The sequence below is a fragment of the Globicephala melas genome, chromosome 16 (assembly GCF_963455315.2).
Source record: "Globicephala melas chromosome 16, mGloMel1.2, whole genome shotgun sequence".
In the NCBI taxonomy this organism is placed as follows: Eukaryota; Metazoa; Chordata; class Mammalia; order Artiodactyla; family Delphinidae; genus Globicephala; species Globicephala melas.
In genome coordinates, this window is record NC_083329.1 from 64345768 (window position 1) to 64365624 (window position 19857).

The window sequence follows — 19857 nt, forward strand, 5'->3', positions numbered from 1 at the left end:
TCTCTCACTTCGTCCCAGTTTACCCTTCCGCCTCCCCGTATCCTCAAGTCCATTCTCTATGTCTGAGTTCTTCGGCACCATTTTTTTTTTAGATTCCATATATATGTGTTAGCATACGGTATTTGTTTTTCTCTTTCTGACTTAGTTCATTCTGTATGACAGTCTCTAGGTCCATCCACATCTCTACAAATGACCCAATTTTGTTCCTTTTTATGGCTGAGTAATATTCCATGGTATATATGTACCACATCTTCTTCATCCATTTGTCTGTCGATGGGCATTTAGGTTGCTTCCGTGACCTGGCTATTGTAAATAGTGCTGCAATGAACGTTGGGGTGCATGGGTCTTTTTGAATTATGGTTTTCTCAGGGCGTATGCCCAGTAGGTGGTTTGCTGTGTCGTATGGTAATTCTGTTTTTAGTTTTTTAAGGAACCTCCATACTTTTCTCCATAGTGGCTGTATCAATTTACATTCCCACCAACAGTGCAAGAGGGTTCCCTTTTCTCCACCCTCTCCAGAATTTGTTTGTAGATTTTTTGATGATGGTCATTCTCACTGGTGTGAGGTGATACCTCATTGTAGTTTTTTTTTTTTTTGTGGTACGCGGGCCTCTCACTGTTGTGGCCTCTCCTGTTGCAGTCTCCGCGTGCGCAGGCTCAGCGGCCATGGCTCACGGGCCCAGCCGCTCCGCGGCATGTGGGATCTTCCCGGACTGGGGCATGAACCCGTGTCCCCTGCATTGGCAGGTGGACTGTCAACCACTGTGCCACCAGGGAAGCCCCCTCATTGTAGTTTTGATTTGCATTTCTCTAATGATTCGTGGTGTTAAGCATCCTTTCATGTGTTTGTTGGCAATCTGTATATCTTCTTTGGAGAAATGTCTATTTAGGTCTTCTGGCCATTTTTGGATTGGGTTGTTTGTTTTTTGATAGTGAGGTGCATGAGCTGTTTCTATATTTTGGAGATTAATCCTTTGTCAGTTGCTTCATTTGCAAATATTTTCTCCCATTCTGAGGGTTGTCTTTTCATCTTGTTTATATTTTCCTTTGCTGTGCAAAAGCTTTTAAGTTTCATTAGGTCCCATTTGTTCATTTTTGTTTTTATTTCCATTTTCATGTTCTGTTTCATAGTGTTAGGCCTGATCCAGATTGTTTTGTTTTTACCATGACAAATCTGTTTACCTAGAGCAAAGATGTATTTTTAGAAACACTATTTGGTTGTTTTAAAATGCCTGATTTGTATTAGGGACATCATTACTTTCTGCCTGCCTAGGAAACCTAACGAGGGAAGTCCTTTTACTATTTTATAATCAAGGCACATTCTAAAATGTTCTTAAAATTAAATATGATGTACCACATACCTGAAAGTATGAGTTTACTCCCCTAGAGATGGAATTAAATTTGCTGATGCTTAAAAATACCAGCATGATTGATAGACTGTTTACACTTGACCACCTGCTGATGAATTCTCTCATTCAGTACTTGTTTTCTTTTGCTATAATTATACTAAATCACACTGTAAAATAACCTACAGCTATTGAAAAATCTAGAAAGAAGAATTAACGTAACTGTCATCCCTCTAATATGTGAATTATTCTCCAAATCGTGAACTTTATTTTTCAGATATGTAGTTCCAAACCTTCTAGTAAATGTCATTAATAAGTATATTTGAGGTTCTAACAAAGGTTCATAGTCATTTAATTACCTAAAGTTTATCTTTTACCATGAGTCTTTAGCTTTATTAATGAGCTTTTAAAAAAATCTCTGGTGGTGACATGTCACATGGTACAGAGAAAATTTATAGTTCAAGCAATATTTGAATGAACTCTAAGGTCCCATTTAACATTGAGATTCCCAGAGTCTACAGATTCTTCTGAGACCATGGATGAATTATTCTGTACGTTCACATCTGAAACTTCCAATCAGGAATGTATACAGGATAGAGACGCCTGACCAAATCTTAAAAAAATTCGCACTCAGTGCTTCACACATATTTCCATTTACTGATGGGTTATTTTGTAGAGATGTGTTGGAGACAGTTTGATGTTTGCATTAGTATTTGGTTTCATTCTATTTATATTGGTTTATCAGCTCAGTCTCAAATAGGCTAGAAATCTTTTATTTTCTCCTTAAATTTGAGGACTACCAAAGCTAACTTTTCAAATGAGAGAATTAATACCATAGGTCAAGTCTTTCCCTGGATAGAAAAGATAAATGGTAGCAGAAAATAGTTCCTTGTCTTTAAAAATATTATTATATATTCCTAGAGAAGCAGTACTGATTCTTATTAATTTTAATGTTTCAAATTTGTTATGAAATTACACATTTATATGTTATCTATATAGGCCAGGATTGAGAAATGCTTAGTTCATGAGAGGGGTGATGTGGCTTTCTAAGTTTTCTCTTAGGACAGGCTCCATGTTTTATTAGTTCTTTTCATTCATCTTATTACCACTATGCCTTAGATAAAGGAGGCACTCAGAAAATATTTTTGAATGAGTGAATTATAATTGAAACTATACTACATTTAAGATTTCCCAGTATGCACGATAATTAAATAACCTCAGGGTGGGGTGGGGGGAGAATGTAAAATAATTCATGCTATTTTTGAGTGATGGTGTATTTTCTTATGAGAAAGAATTACTTTTTTCTAAAGCCTTGTGATCTTCAGTTTGGGAAGATAATGCATAAAGGTTAATATCAGTGAAGTCCTTTATAATAGAGCCATAAGGGGAGGCCCTTGTAAATGTTACTCACCTGAGAGGCATCTGGGAACTCCAGTAAATCACCAGATGTCAGAGAGGAGTGGATGATAATGGGAAACTATTTAGAACATCATCAGATTAGACACCAGATAATGTGTGGTTTTGGGAACCACGCCCCGCCCCAGCAGTAGAGCAAGACTCTGGTGTGCAAAATTTTTCAGCAATACATATTGGTTTAAGTAACAATTCTCTTGCATTTTTCTTTATTCCAGGCTTTTTTTTAGTATGAAGACAGATGTCTTCTTAGATCTGCCCACTCTTGCCTGAAAGGCAGTAACTATTTCAGTAGCTCTTAGCATATTAAGAAAACTCGTGTAATTCTACCCACTTCACATTAATTTGCTCTTGTTGATTATTTGCTGTAATATGTTAAATAATTGCTCGTGAATGGGTCAAGAAAAGCAGTCATTCACTTGTTTTGATTGCTATAAATATCTTGAAGTCATCCAAATGTGCTTCCATATTATTCACAACTCTTCCAAGTCATTAATAAATATATTGAACACCTGTGCTAGCACTGATCCCTGAGGCACCTCATTATTAATCTAATTGCACAGCTTCATGATATTTCATTTAACCTTGATTTTACTACTAAACTTTTTTCAAACCAAGACATTTTCAAATTAATGACAAAACTTTACCTTTTATCCTGTGGTTGCCATGGTTTCATGATTGAATTTGCATATTAATTTTTTTGAATAAAATATCACTACACATTAATTTTTCTTAAAAGTTCAAACAAGAAAATAGTTATACACTTTTGTCTCCCAGTTGTTTTCACTGACATTCTACTTGTCTATCTATTCTTCTTTTCATTGTTTGTTTTCATCAACTATTTTCAAAACGTTAAGGTGTGGAAATAATAATTCTATAATTCCATAATCATAGTATCATGATTTTGGATGCAGTTCTGTCTTTTTGTGAATACCAACTCCTCAGTGCTATTTTCTTCCTAACTGGTACCTCCATCACATTGGAGTCAGGAAAGGAAAAAGGAGATGGAATTCATTTTAGCTGACATTGCTGTTCATCAGTGAAGCCATTACAAGTGAAGAATGAGGTTTGCACCTTCTGGTTTAAATCAAGCTTATGGAGTATAGTTTTATCTAATGTTGGAGCTAGAGGGGACTCTGAAGATCACATGGTTAAATTTCCCTCATTTTTCAGATAAAGTAACAGAAGCCCCAAAGTGAATTGACCTTGACAAAGGCCACACTGATCAGAGCCAGAATTCTGCTTTTCACTCTGTCGTTCATTCCACTGCAGCCTGGCTTAGGTTTTTATCATCATTGTTTCCCACTATGGGTGATTAAAATTTTCTGTTTCATTTATTCTGAATTTTGACAGAATTCCTTTTTAAGCCTCTTTTAGACCATCATCTACATCTCTATTTTAATTCCTATCAGTGCCTTGAATATCTAAGTTCTCAATAAATATGTATTGAATTGATGCATAAATCTAAGGGCATACTGTATATCTAGCAGATTCAAATATATATATTTAATATGTATATATATTGTTATACATATATACATACATATTAAAATTATGGCTATTTAGAGCATATTTAGTTTTTCTTTTATGTATTTCATGGATCCATATCTGTCATGAAAACAAGATCATAAGGGATAATATATATGTTAATTTCCAAAACTGATTTCTAAGTGGTTAGGCTTTAAGATGCACAGATTTATTTGAACTATCGTACTAAATAATACTGAGTTTCTCTGTGGTATTGACTGTTTGTTTCCTTTATGTAAACTTTAATAACACTTGCTTTGAGACTCTCAAATCCAACCAAATTTCCTCATAGGTATTTGAACTATTTTGGAGAGCATAAGGAAAAGGGCCTTTCTACAAAAACTCAAGGAAGGGAAGCCAAGGTTGTTATTGCTCTTGGTGTCCAGCTTTCCCACCTCCCAAAGGAGGCACTACCAGAAAAACTTCTGTGTTTACCCACTTTACATATTTATTTTAATTTATTTTTCATAGTAACATTTCCAAAGCATTGAAATGCTATTCATTGCTATTGGACGGTCACCACTCAGATCAAACGCTCAGTGTTCTATCATATGGATAAGTCACTCCTTGGAAGAATTATAAACACCTTCAAGGTGCATTATGTATTTCAGGTTCATGATTCATTTGCTTTGGGGAAAAGTATTATTTCTTGGCACATGTTCAAATGCTGTAATCTAAGCCATTTATGGTAAATTATTATGCTACTGCAGCAAATGAAATTAATACAACTCCAGGAGTTATACCTAGGGAATAGTTGACTCATCTAGTCAAGATCTGGTTCAGTGTTCTTTAACATGCTAGGAAAAAGAAAATACCTATTTAAAAATTGTTGTCAAATACTGAGGAAACATATTAATACTGAACAGGAATGTATGTTAGAAAATAATGTATAGGAGTAAGCAGAAAGGATTAAACTGCTAAATTTCTCTAGGTATTCATTTGAATATTTTGACCTAGGAAGTGTCAGATGAAATGTTATTAGAAAAAAAAGAGGCAACTCTGTCTTAAAGAGAGGCTCTTTCTTCTTCTACGATCTGAATATCCAGTTTTTCCTTTTCCCTTACTCTCCTTAACTCTATTTCCTATCATAGAATCCTTTAAAAGTATTGGTGTAAATCTGTTGCTGAAAAATGTGCCATCTATAGCATACTTCTGAATCTGTTTCTCTTTCCCTTATTTCCTCCATGGTCATTTTCATGATCACCTGGGTGACCAGAATTGTCTCATTTGCACTCTTGTCAGATTAATTGCTTCCAGGAAGCCTTTGGGTGAAGCCTAGATAGTTGGTGTTGCCATAATCTTGAAGTTAGTCAAATATCACACCATAGATGAAATCTATGGTGTATACAGACCAAAGTGGCTTCCAGAGAAATGGCCTGGGCTTTTTGTGAGAGAACCATGGAGATTCTGAACTGACAACTACAGGATCCTCCAAGATAGATTATTATAGGCTTCTTAGATATATAAACTCATTTCTTGGATATCCACATATAAATTTTTACAGCTCAGATCTCTCCTTGGGGTCTTCTTGATTGGGGTTGACCCAAAGTTACATTATATTTGTAGGACTGAGCTTCAGACCTGAATGAAGATATGCGATTTTTTAAAAATGGGGTAATTGAAGTACACACTTTAGGGTTGTTGCTTAGCAGAGAAACGCCAAGAAAAAACATAGAAGGTGACAGCCCTCTCCACAGCAGGTGCCCCATTCCCACCACACACATTAAACCATACACATATAATGCACACACATATACACATACACACACACCACTGAGCACCGCTGTTATGATGAGTTGCTGATGGTGTGTTACATGTTTAAGTATTTAGGATTAGAAAAAAAAAATTAAGAGCCACTAATCCAAATTTCTTACCCAACTTTATGTATGTGCTGGTAGTAATGTATTGATAGTCCCAGTTGCATCCATATATATAGTATAACAAAACTTAATGGCATGAGAAACAAGAAAAAATACATGGAGACTCCAGAACAGATATATTTTGTATGAACTTGTCTTAATAATTTACTTAAATAAGATTTTTACTTGTATTTTTATATTGCACAGGTTTGTAAATTCATTTTGCTTTATTTATGAAGAAGACACCTCTGTTTTTACAAAGGTTGTACAGAATTGAAATGTAATTTACAACCTTGCCTGAGCGTAAGTCAAATCTATAAATGTAGAGGCCTTGTATTCCAAAATTTTAATTTATTAAACATGTTAGTTTTAGATATATAGTTAGTACATTAATACCCATTTATTCTTTAATTTTCAAAGAAATTTCGTGAAATAGGAGTTATACAATAATTGGGAACAGAATACAATATCTGACATATACTTTCTTGATTTTCCTTTTCTTGCATTTGATCTCTTTTCTCTGATTTTAAGGAATAACAGGGCACTAGGACTTTCAACTAAAGATGGGATTTGCATGCCAAGTGAGAATTATTATATTTTAAGTTTGTCTTTATTGCATGCTTCATAAATCTGGCAGTTGGGCTAGTGTCTAATCATATAAATACACATGAAATGTTAAATGTAAATGAATTAATATATTTTGTGAACAAAATATTATTTTTCCTTTATGAATTTTTTATGATCTATGACTGAAGTTAATCATGATTAAATTTTGGACAAGGTATGAAAACTACATTCATTTTAAACCTCAATTTGAGAGATTTTGTTCATATTTATTTCATAGTTTATTAACATGGTACCTAAAACCTACATTTTAAGTTTCAGAATTTAACTCACATATTAACCCCAATTCTCTGAATGTAAGTAGAGGGAGACACTTAAAGAGGATCATGAAATCATGTTGAAGATATTTTCATTTGGGTAAACTTGGATGTACCTGAAAAAAATAATTGTCTCTTTTTGATTTGGGGCTGGGATTGGAGGGATAGATGGGCAGCTCAGAAAGAGGAGTTTCGGCAGCTCAGAAGGAGTTGTTTAGGCTGTAAAGGAAGTGAAGGAATGAATGTTTGGAATATAGTAACCATGGTTTATGGTCTACAAGCTATACCTAGGTTAACTTTAAGGTAGAATTTAATATTAGAAAATAGTTAAGAGCCACTTAATGACAACCCATAGACTTTTGGCTTACTCTAAGAAAATACTTTTTAAAAATTCTTGAGAACTTCATTTTTAACCCTCATTAGCTCTTTTGATAATATACTTTGTTAGTGTCTTTAATCCAGCACCTGAGAATAGGTTTCTGCTGGTGGAAAATATATTGAAATGCATGTCTTTCTTTGCTTAGTGATCTTTATATCTGAAGAACAGTATATGGGAGAAGGGAGAAGGAGTGTGCTGTGTGAGTGTGTGTCTATGTGTGTGTGTCTGTAAGTTTGTTTCTATAGCTCATAAGGAAGATAAAAATTAAGGAATGGGAAATCTAAAGATGATGAGATAGTGGAAAGTGGGCATGATGCTACAAAGAAGTAAATGAGTATTCCAAAATTTAGATTATACCACTGTTGAAATAAGAATCAAAAATACTTTTAGAATAGCAATTCTATTTTATTTCCTTGTACATTTTGCTCCCTAACAAATAATGAGCCTGCTTATAACAAAAGACATATGAAATAAAATGAACAAAATAGGCTTACAAAGAGGAAATAATATAAAAAAAGAAGAAAGCCAGGATGCTCAACAGGAAGGCTAACCTGGTTACCATGTTATCAGGTGTACCCTAGCTGTGGGTTCCTGAGCGGAGATGTAAAGATAGGATGTATTACAGGGCTCTAGCATTCATTGAGGACAAAGCACAACCATATCTTCGGGGTGCCGGGGTTGGGGGGTTCCCTCGACCTAATTCTGAAATAAAATTTCTCACATGCTCTTTTAGAAAATGTGTTTTATAATGTGATGAATATTTTCCTTTACAATAGTTCCAATTAAATGTAGAAGCATATTCCCAAAGTCTTTTCTTATATGGACCTGTAGTACATTTTGAGGGAAGACTGTAGTGTATGTGGAGCATATTATGCAGCAAAATAGAAAAATTGTTGAATGTTGAATAGAATGTTAAATAGAATGTTGTTGAATAGAAAAGATAAAATTGATTTCAGAGTTAGAGATGAAAACTTCAAGGGAAATGTTTCTCTCTGCTCTAAAAATAATTGAAAAATGGGATGAAATGAGTCTTCTTGCCTTAATTCTTTTTTTTTACATCTTTATTGGAGTGTAATTGCTTTACAATGGTGTGTTAGTTTCTGCTTTATAACAAAGTGAATCAGTTATACATATACATATGTTCCCATATCTCTTCCCTCTTGTGTCTCCCTCCCTCCCACCCTCCCTATCCCACCCATCCAGGTGGTCACAAAGCACCAAAGTCTGCCTCTATTATCTTTCTTTAGCTGCTCTGTTTCCCCCTATCTCAGAAAAAAAAAAAATGAGGTAAACTTGATCAAGTAAATGGTAACAAGATTCACTCTACAGTGATTATATAAATGTATTCTGCATCTGCTTAAAATTCAGAGTTCAGTTTCCAGTTGCATAAATTTAAGATATGGATCAATTCCACAAGGGTTTAGGCAGAAAATGAAAAGAAAAAAAATAAGACAAGAGAACCAAGTCAGTTAAAATATTTTAATTACACCCCAAATCAAAGGAAACTATGGAAAAGCCTGGGAAAGAAGAAATTTTTATGGAAGCTTATGATTTTAGATCTGGTATGAAATAAGACAATTATAAAATATCTATAATATACTGAAAAGGGTGGAAAATGAAGATGTATTATCATAATTACCAGTTATAAATAAATCAGTTGTTCATTATTTCCATCCAAAGAACAAACTGACAACAACATCTATTCAGTGAGTGAATGATTCAGTTAATAGTTTTTCATGTCTCATTTCTGACACTTTTTGGGGAGATAAAAATACTGAAGTGATTGAAATACACTGTGCTGGAGTGACTTGGACATAATTTATTACTAACAGTTACTCTTATTTCTAAAAAAAATTTTAATTTTTTTTCTCTGGAATGAAATAGCTCAAATGCTAGATGCTTCGGGGTTTGCTTTGGTAAGAACCTTACCATTTGGGAATTTCATAAGCAGTCACAGGTGAATAGTGTGGATATTTTTCACGTATTAAAAATTTATACCGGTATTCCTGAGGAGATTGGTGTGTTCTCTGGGTTACCATAACTCTAGACAGAAGAAGGAATGTCCTTCAGTGGATTTCTTTTTGTCTTACTGTCCATTACAGTAACACATGTAAATACACCCCAGTGGATGACTTTGTATCACATAATGGTTTGGCAGAAATAATCTTATATTTTAATATATATATTTATTTTAGCAATTCTCATTAGCAAGCTTCTGGATCTTTCATAAATACACACATATAGTTACGTAAAGCCAAGTCATTGAATGTTCAAGGGATTCGTGGAAGTCCTAAAATCCAGCCACAAGCAAAGAGCTCCTTTTATGAAAAGTGTCAAAGGATCTTTTTAAAAGGGAAGCTTTGAGCCTTATCTGAATTTTTTAAAGCACTGGGATATTCAATTTATTGAAAAAAAGACTTACTTTGAAAACTAGGTTTGGTTGTCAGATCTGGAACTAAGTTAAAACAGAACCATATTGGTGCGCTAATAGAACTGCATAATACTGTATAATTGGAAAATTTATGTTGCAAGATAAATTAATATAAACTTTTCCTCTTCAAGTCTTATCACCCTTGCTCACTATGTGAGCACACATATGCAATAAGAAATTTAACAGAAATAATAAAATGTAGCCTTTCTAGTGATCACTAGCTTAAAATATTTAATTATGCAGATGTTTTAGTCCATAAATTGTCACAAGTCCTTTTGGAAGTAGATGGGGTGGGTACAAGCCTGAAAAGGAGTGGTAGAAATCATCAAAGCCTTTTATTTTAGCTAGCATTAAACCCTATGAACCTGGAATTTCCAGCCAGCAGATGGAGGTCTAATAGTATTTCTCACAGCCTCTCTGGAGACTGTCCAATTATTTGCCATAACCATTCCATCCTGCTCTTATTGCACTCAGGAATGTAAGTGTCAGTATTTCACACTAATTGTAACAGGGCCGCATAAAATGAAAAGCAACTTTTCTTTGTAAACCAACTGGAGTTTCTCAGGCTAGATTTTGCTGCTCTTTGATAGGAATTAAGGACAGTCATGAAACTTCAGAAACCCTAAAGGCTGTTGTAATTTTATAGTCATTAAAAAAATATACAAAATTTTAAAAATGGGAAAAAATTATACATCCTACATATGTAACATTTCAAAGATAATATCCAACGTACTCATACTAAGAATATTTTAGGTATTTAATATAGTAGATAGTTCCAGTCTAATGAACTCAGGTTTACGGGCTCATTTACTACAATATAGCATGGGCCACACTATAGATGACTATCTAGAGTAAAAATTTATATGTAATTTATTTTTGAAAAAGATTATTTGAATATAATATACATTTCATTTCCACATATAGGATTGTCATGGCTGCCCTTGCCATACTGCACACTCTTCATAATCCACAAGAATATTTTAGGAGACCACTAAGAAACAAGTTCTTTGGCATCCACTAAAATAGCATTCTTCATGATGAGCTCTCTTCATGTTAATATTGTTATATTCTGGAATTCTAATATTAAAATATATTCATTTTTATAAGTGGGAAGATCAGAAAACTGTGCCTTGAACTAGTTACTGAATTCACTTCAACTCTTTTGCCTCAGCTTAATGTAAGTTGCATTCTTGAGAATTTAATAAGAAATTGCCTTAAGCACCAAACAGTGAAATCCTTTGGGAATAATGGTAGTCTCATAAAGAGAGGAGTTTGTTAAGGGAAAAACATATTTAAAGAAATGAAAAGTTAATGATATTGAGCAGCTACCAGAGCAACAGTGCTCATTGCTGTATCGGATGAACTGACCACTTTACTAATATTTTTCACTTTCTAAAAGAATTGTTTGATAGAATAGAATAGAAAAGACCCTATTTATAACCTAATTCTCATTCACTTTAATATCAGTCATGTCATAACCAGTAAGTGGTGAACATTTAAATTGCACAGGCAAATATACCTCTTCTACATTTTTTCACATATTCCTGAGGTTAGAACTGCAATATAGCCTTTTTGACACACACACACTGGATTTGCATGGGGCATGTTAAAGCAAAATAAAAACATCTGACAATCCATTACACTTATTTACTTATTATTTAACAAAATTCATATGTCCTGAATTTACAATGGAATGGCTAAATTGAATACTTTTGATTGAAGGATTAAATTTAGAAGATTGTGGAAGGGGAAAATTTTTAAAAATCTTCTTTAGTATTTATACATGGAAAGAAACGGAGTAGCTAACTATCTGAGGAAAATACTAGACTCAGAAACTATCAGAGTTCTAGATTTCTAGAAGGTAATACTCATAAACATCTAAAATACCTCCCAACTTTCATTAGGAGTGGGGAGTGGATCCTGCAGGACAGGTATGAGTTGTGTGACTGGCAAACTTGAGATTACAGAGTCTCAAATGGCATTTACTTTGAGGACTTTTCAGATTTTCTTCCAGCAAAATTAATTATTCTTTCTCCATCAATCCTATAGCATCATGCATATACTTCATTTTTAGAAATATCACACTGAATTGCAATTATTTATTCACTTTTAAGCATTTGGTCACTTTATCACCTATCTTAGTCCTTGCATGTTATAGTAAAAGCTGAATAAATACTTATTTGATTGAATTGAATTAAAAATGCCAAAGTAATTGATATAATATAAAGGATAATCCCTATAGAAAAGAACAGGCACTCAGAATAAATACCTGTGAATGAAAATTTATAACTATCAAGTGGCCACAGAGATAGCTGCAAGTTAATAGTCCAAATGATAAGCAAAATTTGATAGAGAATGTTTCTCAACCTCATTTGTACTTTTTAAATATAACAACTTTATTGACAGCTGTCTGTACTTTTTTTTTTAAGATGTTGGGGGTAGGAGTTTATTAATTCATTAGTTTATTTTTGCTGTGTTGGATCTTCGTTTCTGTGCGAGGGCTTTCTGTAGTTGTGGCAAGCGGGGGCCACTCTTCATCGCGGTGCGCGGGCCTCTCGCTATCGCGGCCTCTCGTTGCGGAGCACGAGCTCCAGACGTGCAGGCTCAGTAGTTGTGGTTCACGGGCCCAGTTGCTCCACAGCATGTGGGATCCTCCCAGACCAGGGCTCGAACCCATGTCCCCTGCATTAGCAGGCAGATTCTCAACCGCTGCACCACCAGGGAAGCCCTGTCTGTACTTTTAAGGCAGAAATAATTCTGCTTATTTTGTTAAATTTTGATGTGTTCATGAAATATTTTACTGTAGTGAATATTAATATTGAGTAAATGTGAATTCTATTAGTGGGTCTGTTTTCTGTTACCAAAGTGATTTTGATCATGACCTTTAATCATATTCTACTTTAGTTTCTTTATTTGTGAAATGGAGCAATCAAAAGTAAAAGTTGTGTTTACTTTTTGGAATAAAAATTATGGTTAATATTTACCAAGGTTAACATAAAGACTGAAGAGGTTGTAAAAAGAAAAAGTCAGTCAATTGGTAGGCCATTTTTTCACCTGATGCCGAACAGTAATTTGACTGAGGATGTTATAATTATTAGCTTCTAAGAAATTATTTGATTTAATTCACATAATTATTTTAAATTAATAAAGTTGTCTGAATCAGTCTTCAAAATGCGTTATGAACATTTTAATGAAACAGATATAACATTTCCCACAAAGGATTAATACTATTTAACACCTCCCCGCCCCAAAGAAAAATAAAATACAGTGAATAAATAGCAATATAAAGAGAAATAGAGTTGAGGAAAAGTTGGGAAATACTTACGTCCATCTAGAAAGGCCACAAGTTTGCTGTGGCCAGAGTAAAATTTGGGTCCGAACTTTTAGGCAGTCAGGACAAAAATTGAGTTTGGTGTTTCTATGCCAGACAAGCACGACTCTAACAAATACTATTGGAGTAACAAATGTACATAAATAAAAACACAGTGTTCTTTCTTCACTTTCCTCTCTTCATTTTACCCATCTGAATGCTGTTAGTCTTACATTCTATATTTCTATCTCAGTTCTCACTTTTGCCCAGAATTATCCCCAACAACTCTGCTAACTTTGATTTCATCTTCTGATTGCCGTCTGCACTTACAGGTATTCAATTTAACTTGATTTTTTTTTCTTAATATGAATGCCTTTTCTCTTTGCTGAGACTATAAGTCCCTTGAGAACGAGGACTATATCGTATACTTTTTTATATCTCTCGAAGATTCTTTCTTTCCACTTGACATATATTGGTTATCTAATAAACACATCCATTATATTGATGTCTTCAGTTGTAGCCTTAAGTGAATAGAATTTTAAGTATTTGGCTTATGAAGCCGACTTTAAATGGGCAGTTGGTAGGGGTCAGTTTGTCTGTATATCATCTGAATTTTAATTCTTGTTCCACAATTTAGAAGCTGTATGTTATCAATACATAGTCACTTTGATCATCATTTTCCTTATCTTCTTAAGGGATAACAATAGTACTTACTTTATAGGGTTATTATTAATCCTGTTAACCATATTAATGAGTATTAAATGAATTAATACAAGTAAAATGTTTAGAAAAGTAAACATTAAGTGTTAATTATTATCATTTTGTTTTAAAGTGCTTAGTACTAAGTCATTATTTCTGGAAATAATTAAATTCTGGTGGCAATTATAGAGCACAGTCAATTGTCTGCCCTCAGAAAGTGAAAGTATATGACAATAAAACTATGTCATCATTATAGAGAATTATGTTTATATTCAGAGTAGCTTGAAGGCATATACTTATCTGAAATCTATATTTGATTATTAAATTTAAAAGAAGTGACCCCAAACTACATGTTTTATATTACTTAAAGTATTTATCTGTTAAAAGACACTTCTTCCTATCCCTTTTTGGTAGTACCAAGGTGTCATATTAGTTCACACATTTTTGTTCCATAACTGGAATCAAATGCAAGGAAAACATTAATAAGGGCTACTACCCCAGCCTTATGTTATTCTTCCAGAAAATGATGAAGTACGACAAGGGTTCATTGTGAAATAGGCATGTCTAAAATCCAACAATGGTTCAAGAAACTCAAGTTTGGAGTTTGTTAAGGAAGAACTGGCAAAGAGTTTTGAAGGATGTCCAGTACACTGATCTTAAGATTTCATCAAATCCAAAGGTGAAAAACTGTCCACCTCACAAAGATCTCAGGTTTTTCTCCAGATAGCTGAAGTTCAGAGATATTCAGTGTCTTTCCTTAGACCTCTTTGTTATAAATGTAGTCAGAGTAGAGCTGGGATGGGTCTCTAGGCTCTTGTCTCAAGGCAATAATTTCCTTATTTTATAAATGAATATAAAATAACACCCATAGATAATGAATATTACAAGTATCTTGGTCAAGAACTGCTAGAGAGGACTTTAGAAACCATATTTCCAGCTTCCGACTGCGGTGGACATGCTATTCCAGTAATTGCGTTATAGTAGAGCAGAACGAATAGGGTTGATCCAGTCTTTCACCATGTTTTCATCAGACTGTTTAGGGCATTGTCTTTATGTATCTGTAATTGAAAGCAAATATATCATTGATGTAAAACGGTAAGCACAGATGGAGTATATTTAAAACACAGTTCATTTCTTAACATCAGAATCTGACTAGGTATTTATGAATTAATGTAATTACTCATGGTTAAAAGCAGCTTATATTTGGGCTGTTTCAAAATGGATCTTGAAAAGAGCATTTGGTATTTAGTTTGAATCTTTTATTCTGACTTTGCAGTTTTTCTCAGGAGAAATAATAGTGATAGTTAAAGTATTTTTTATCCTTAGTATTTTCTCTTTCGGTAGAATTAATTCTGTCTATCTATTTAATATGTATTGCCATCACAGATATCTGCTTGTTTTTATGTCCCTAATGTCAATATTGGTTTTTACTGATGACATTTGATGACATAAATGTTATTGTAAATTTTAATTATTAGTCTTAAATTTTAAAATTACTTGCAGGCTATCTAATGAGAATAAATCACATTTCTTTTACCTACCTCTCGGTATGTGTAGTTTTTTTTGTCTTCTTCATTGTCCTTTATCACATCTTCAGCCCAGATACAAGGAGCAACTTTGCTGTTCCAAATCAGAATTACTTTAGATATTTCAGTTATAATTTCTGTATGGTGGTCGTGGTGCCAGGATGAACAGATGTAATGATATTAGATTCAGGATGCTAGAGCTTCTTTCTTTGCTGGATTTATTAATTGTTTTACATTTATAGCATATAGTTTTATCACAGTTGTAGTAGTGGCAATTTTTAGTAGAATTTTGACTTACAGTATTTTACTGGCTCTTGAATCCCATGTGGATTATTAAAAACTGTTTTTTACATGGATGTTACATATTCAGATAGTGTGATGGAGTAAAATGATAATGTAACTTCCCAATTATATTACCTTGGGCTTGTGCAAGTTCAGGGAGAAATAGGAGAGACTGTTAGTCCAGTGGTTTAATAAAATGCTCCTAGAGACACTAATGGAATGAATAGTAACCGCTATTTTTTTTGTTGTTGTTTGTTTTGTTTTTTTTGCGGTACGCGGGCCTCTCACTGTTGTGGCCTCTCCCGTTGCGCAGCACAGGCTCCGGACGCGCAGGCTCAGCGGCCATGGCTTACGGGCCCAGGTGCTCTGCGGCACGTGGCATCCTCCCAGACCGGGGCACAAACCCATGTCCCCTGCATCGGCAGGCGGACTCTCAACCACTGCGCCACCAGGGAAGCCCAGTAGCCGCTATTTAATAATCATTTGTTAATAGCTGAAACTAAGGAAGATTTATTTGATGATGTGAATTTAAAAATAAATGTAAAAAAAATTATTTGGCCACCTGCACATAATGATGAAAACATTTGTATTACCTTCACAAGGAAAATTATATTTATTTTTAATTTAAACTATATATTATTGAATATGTTCTGAGTAACAGGACAAGCAGAATGTACATTGTTATAGAGGTTATCGTCCTGCCTCCTTTATGTAACATGCTCCTAGATTCCATATCATTTGTGTAAGTAATGATACTTCTACAGAAAATATCCCCATATAAAATCATCAAAGGAAATATTCTGCAACCTCTAAGCCATGTCATTGCCAGTCAACGTTTTCTGACTGTAGATGATTGGTCTTTTTTCACATTGTCATTGCACTCGTTACTTTATTGACTGTCTATATAGTTTTTGCTTCAATTGACAACCTTCCCTCCATCTTTGGCCAGTTGAAGTTTATATTATGGATATCTACTTATCATGTTTTTGTCATAAGTTTATAATATGCTAGAAAAATTGGAAATGAAAATAAAACATGAGTATTTGGGAGTATTTATTTATTTTTGCGGTATGCGGGCCTCTCCCGTCACGGAGCACAGGCTCCGGATGCGAAGGCTCAGCAGCCATGGCTCACGGGCCCAGCTGCTCCACAGCATGTGGGATCGTCCCGGACTGGGGCACGAACCCATGTCCCCTGCATCGGCAGGCGGACTCTCAACCACTGCACCACCAGGGAAGCCCTGGGAGTATTTATTATTTGAAGGATTTTTTCTTTCAAATGTTCATGCTTTTTAGGAAACAATGTATAAAACTTCAAGAAAATAATAGATATTTCTTTCCATTAAGTTGTGGACTTGGGATATTGAAGGAAATCTCTACACAATGTGAAATAGCTTATGTAATTTTTCTGTTTAGGAATAGGAAAGTACATTCTTTTCCTCCTATCTCCACACCCCTTATTAAAATATATGAGCCCTAATTATATTGATTGTGGTCTTCGTTAACATTTGAAAATGTGCTATTGGGTGGTAGGAGCACATCCTTAGAGTCAGGAGCACTGGATTTGAATCCCCAGCTCTACTATATAAGCCTTGGCAAATTATTCAGCTACCATGATTCTTATTTTCCTTTTTTTAAAATGGTGGTTATACCTGTTTCCTAAGATGGTTTGAGAATGAAATGAGGACAACACAATGCCTATTACATCATAAATTAGTCCTTCTTCTCTCCCCACCTCCAGCTCTTCAACAGTTATATTATTATCCATGAAAGCAAGTAATAAGTGAATAACCCAGCTGATTTAAGATAGTTTTCAGAGATTTCTGTTGAAAGAGCTAGCGGGGAGCAAAATCTATAAATAACAGTTTATCAGGAAAAACCTGACCATTTTATGTATAGTTGTCCTTTGTTGCACATTCTCCTAATCAAGAAAAATGTTCATCCAGGCTTAGCAAACTAGATTCACATTGGAATAGGAAAGCACAAGAAGAATTTTAGACTAGAATAAAAAACAATTGAATGGCTTGGCAAAAGTAAATTCATCTGAATAATATTTTGCAAAATTTAGCATGCCTTAGAGATTAGCTCCAGAGATTCTGACTCAGTAAATCTAGTATGGATCCAAGGGATTTGGGTTCATTTTGATTTCTTAATAGTAGCTTTGACGCTATGATAGGTGACAATAGTTTAAACCAATAACTAGAAAAAATATAACTTGTCAACTTTATCCATTCGTATTATTTTAATAGTATTTTTCGTATTAGTCCAGATAAATAACTTCCCTAACTGAAACTGACTGAAAATGATCACTCCAGTGTCTATAGACCTGCTCAGAACTAGAGAGTCCTTTCTTTTATACAGTCTGAGGTAAAGACTGCACCATAGAACCTTTAAGGCCGTGTGCTGCGTTATGCAACACAAGATATGTGTAAATCAGTTTACAAAAGATAAATTAGTGAGTGGTGTTTCAGATGAGAAAACAAGAAGGATTTACTTCAAGGATCCTTTATCATATAGTCCCTTAATGTATTTGAAATATTATTTGATTTATACAAAATAAAATTTCACTTAATTTTTTGGGAAGATATATATCATATAAAAGAAAATCTATAAATAGATGGGAGAAAGGAGGAAGAAATTCGAGAGTTCTCTAAGTCCTAGGTGGCTGAGGCACTCTTTTGCTTTAAGGTCACTGTCTTTAATAGAAAGGTAAATAATCAACTGTGGACTTTTTTGAACACCAATTTTACCCTAACTTAAAAATGTTACATATAAGCCTCTTATCTCATAATAAAATCATTATGTAAGCCATGAGAGTTCTTTACAAATAACCCATCACCGTTTGGTATATATTTTTTAAATTTTCAACTATTTCTTCCCCATTACAGTTGATACTAAAATGAAGCACAATTGCTGATTGTCAGTCTACTCCACCCTTGTGGGTATGTCAGAGTTTTGAAAACCTTGACCCTGGATCCTCTGCCTTTAGTACCTCTCTAGTTAGGGACAGCTGTGGTGAGTTGAGAAGGTAATAAAAGTAGTTGGAGGCTCTTACTTACTGCCAGACTAACATATCTGGATTTCTTACTGTATAATCAACCCATCTGGACCTCGGGACTTTTTATGTGTTACGAGGTGGTTATACCATTACCCTGACTGATAAACTGTTAAGAGCTATGCCACTGTAAGATGTTACTATGTCTACTCTAGAGATTTCTTATCCTTTTTCCTGAGGCTGAATATCTGCTGGTTCCGTTACTTTTTCCTTCATTGGCTACCGTCTACCCAGCAGAAAATCTACATCTGATTGTCTTTCTTCCAGCTTACTAATCATTCACATCAGGTACCTGTTTTCATGCTTGCAGTTTCTTTACTTCTTTTTTTTTTTTTTTTTTTTTGCGGTACGTGGGCCTCTCACTGCTGTGGCCTCTCCCGTTGCAGAGCACAGGCTCCGGACGCGCAGGCTCAGCGGCCATGGCTCACGGGCCCAGCTGCTCCGCAGCATGTGGGATCTTCCCGGACTGGGGCACGAACCCGTGTCCCCTGCATCGGCAGGTGGACTCTCAACCACTGTGCCACCAGGGAAGCCCTTTACTTATTTTTAATGTTGAATTTGAGAGATGATAACTGTCTTCCAGTCAGGAGCAGAGAAAAACATATATTCTTAATCTCATATACAGTGGTTTTATTTCAGAAAATATTTTTGAAAAAAAGATTCTATTTCTAAGCAGTTTGTGGAGTCATACTGATCTGATTTCAAGTCAGGATTATGTCATTTGTCTTGGATGTTAAATTTGGGCAAGTTCTCTTTCCTTCTAAAAATATAATTTATATTAAAATCTGTCTGATTTTGTGGTTTTGGGAGTAGGGATAGAGACTTGATAAAATGAGCTGATCAAAAATATTATTTGCTTATTAGCATATGTTTTTGCATCTGTACATCAGTTTGGATGAATTACATTTCATTTTTATTGGAAGGAGAATAGAGAAAATTATTCTCTATTAAGATAGATGTAAGAATTCATGGTTCAATAAGTACTTTTGCTGAAACAAAAAAGGAAAAAAAATAAAATTACAAAGGTTTTTCCAATTAGCTCTGAATTGAATGTGTGTTCAGTTGAACATGTGTTAAACATATGTTCAGCCTCACACTGTGAATCTGTTTTATAACTCTATGCATAATCTCGATTTTGGTGATCTTTGTG

General features: G+C 34.4%; 1 protein-coding gene and 1 long non-coding RNA gene across 3 annotated transcripts in view; one reads left to right on the forward strand and one right to left on the reverse strand.

The window, feature by feature from the left end:
- The window catches only part of CTNNA3 (catenin alpha 3), a 1571950-nt gene that overhangs the window by 468836 nt on the left and 1083257 nt on the right, over window positions 1–19857 (forward strand). The window lies entirely within an intron of this gene.
- On the reverse strand, window positions 8871–19016 carry LOC132593608 (uncharacterized). The gene is made up of 2 exons (XR_009559287.1): window positions 15387–19016; window positions 8871–14903 (listed from the first exon to the last, which is right to left on the reverse strand). It is a non-coding gene; the product is annotated as an uncharacterized lncRNA (long non-coding RNA).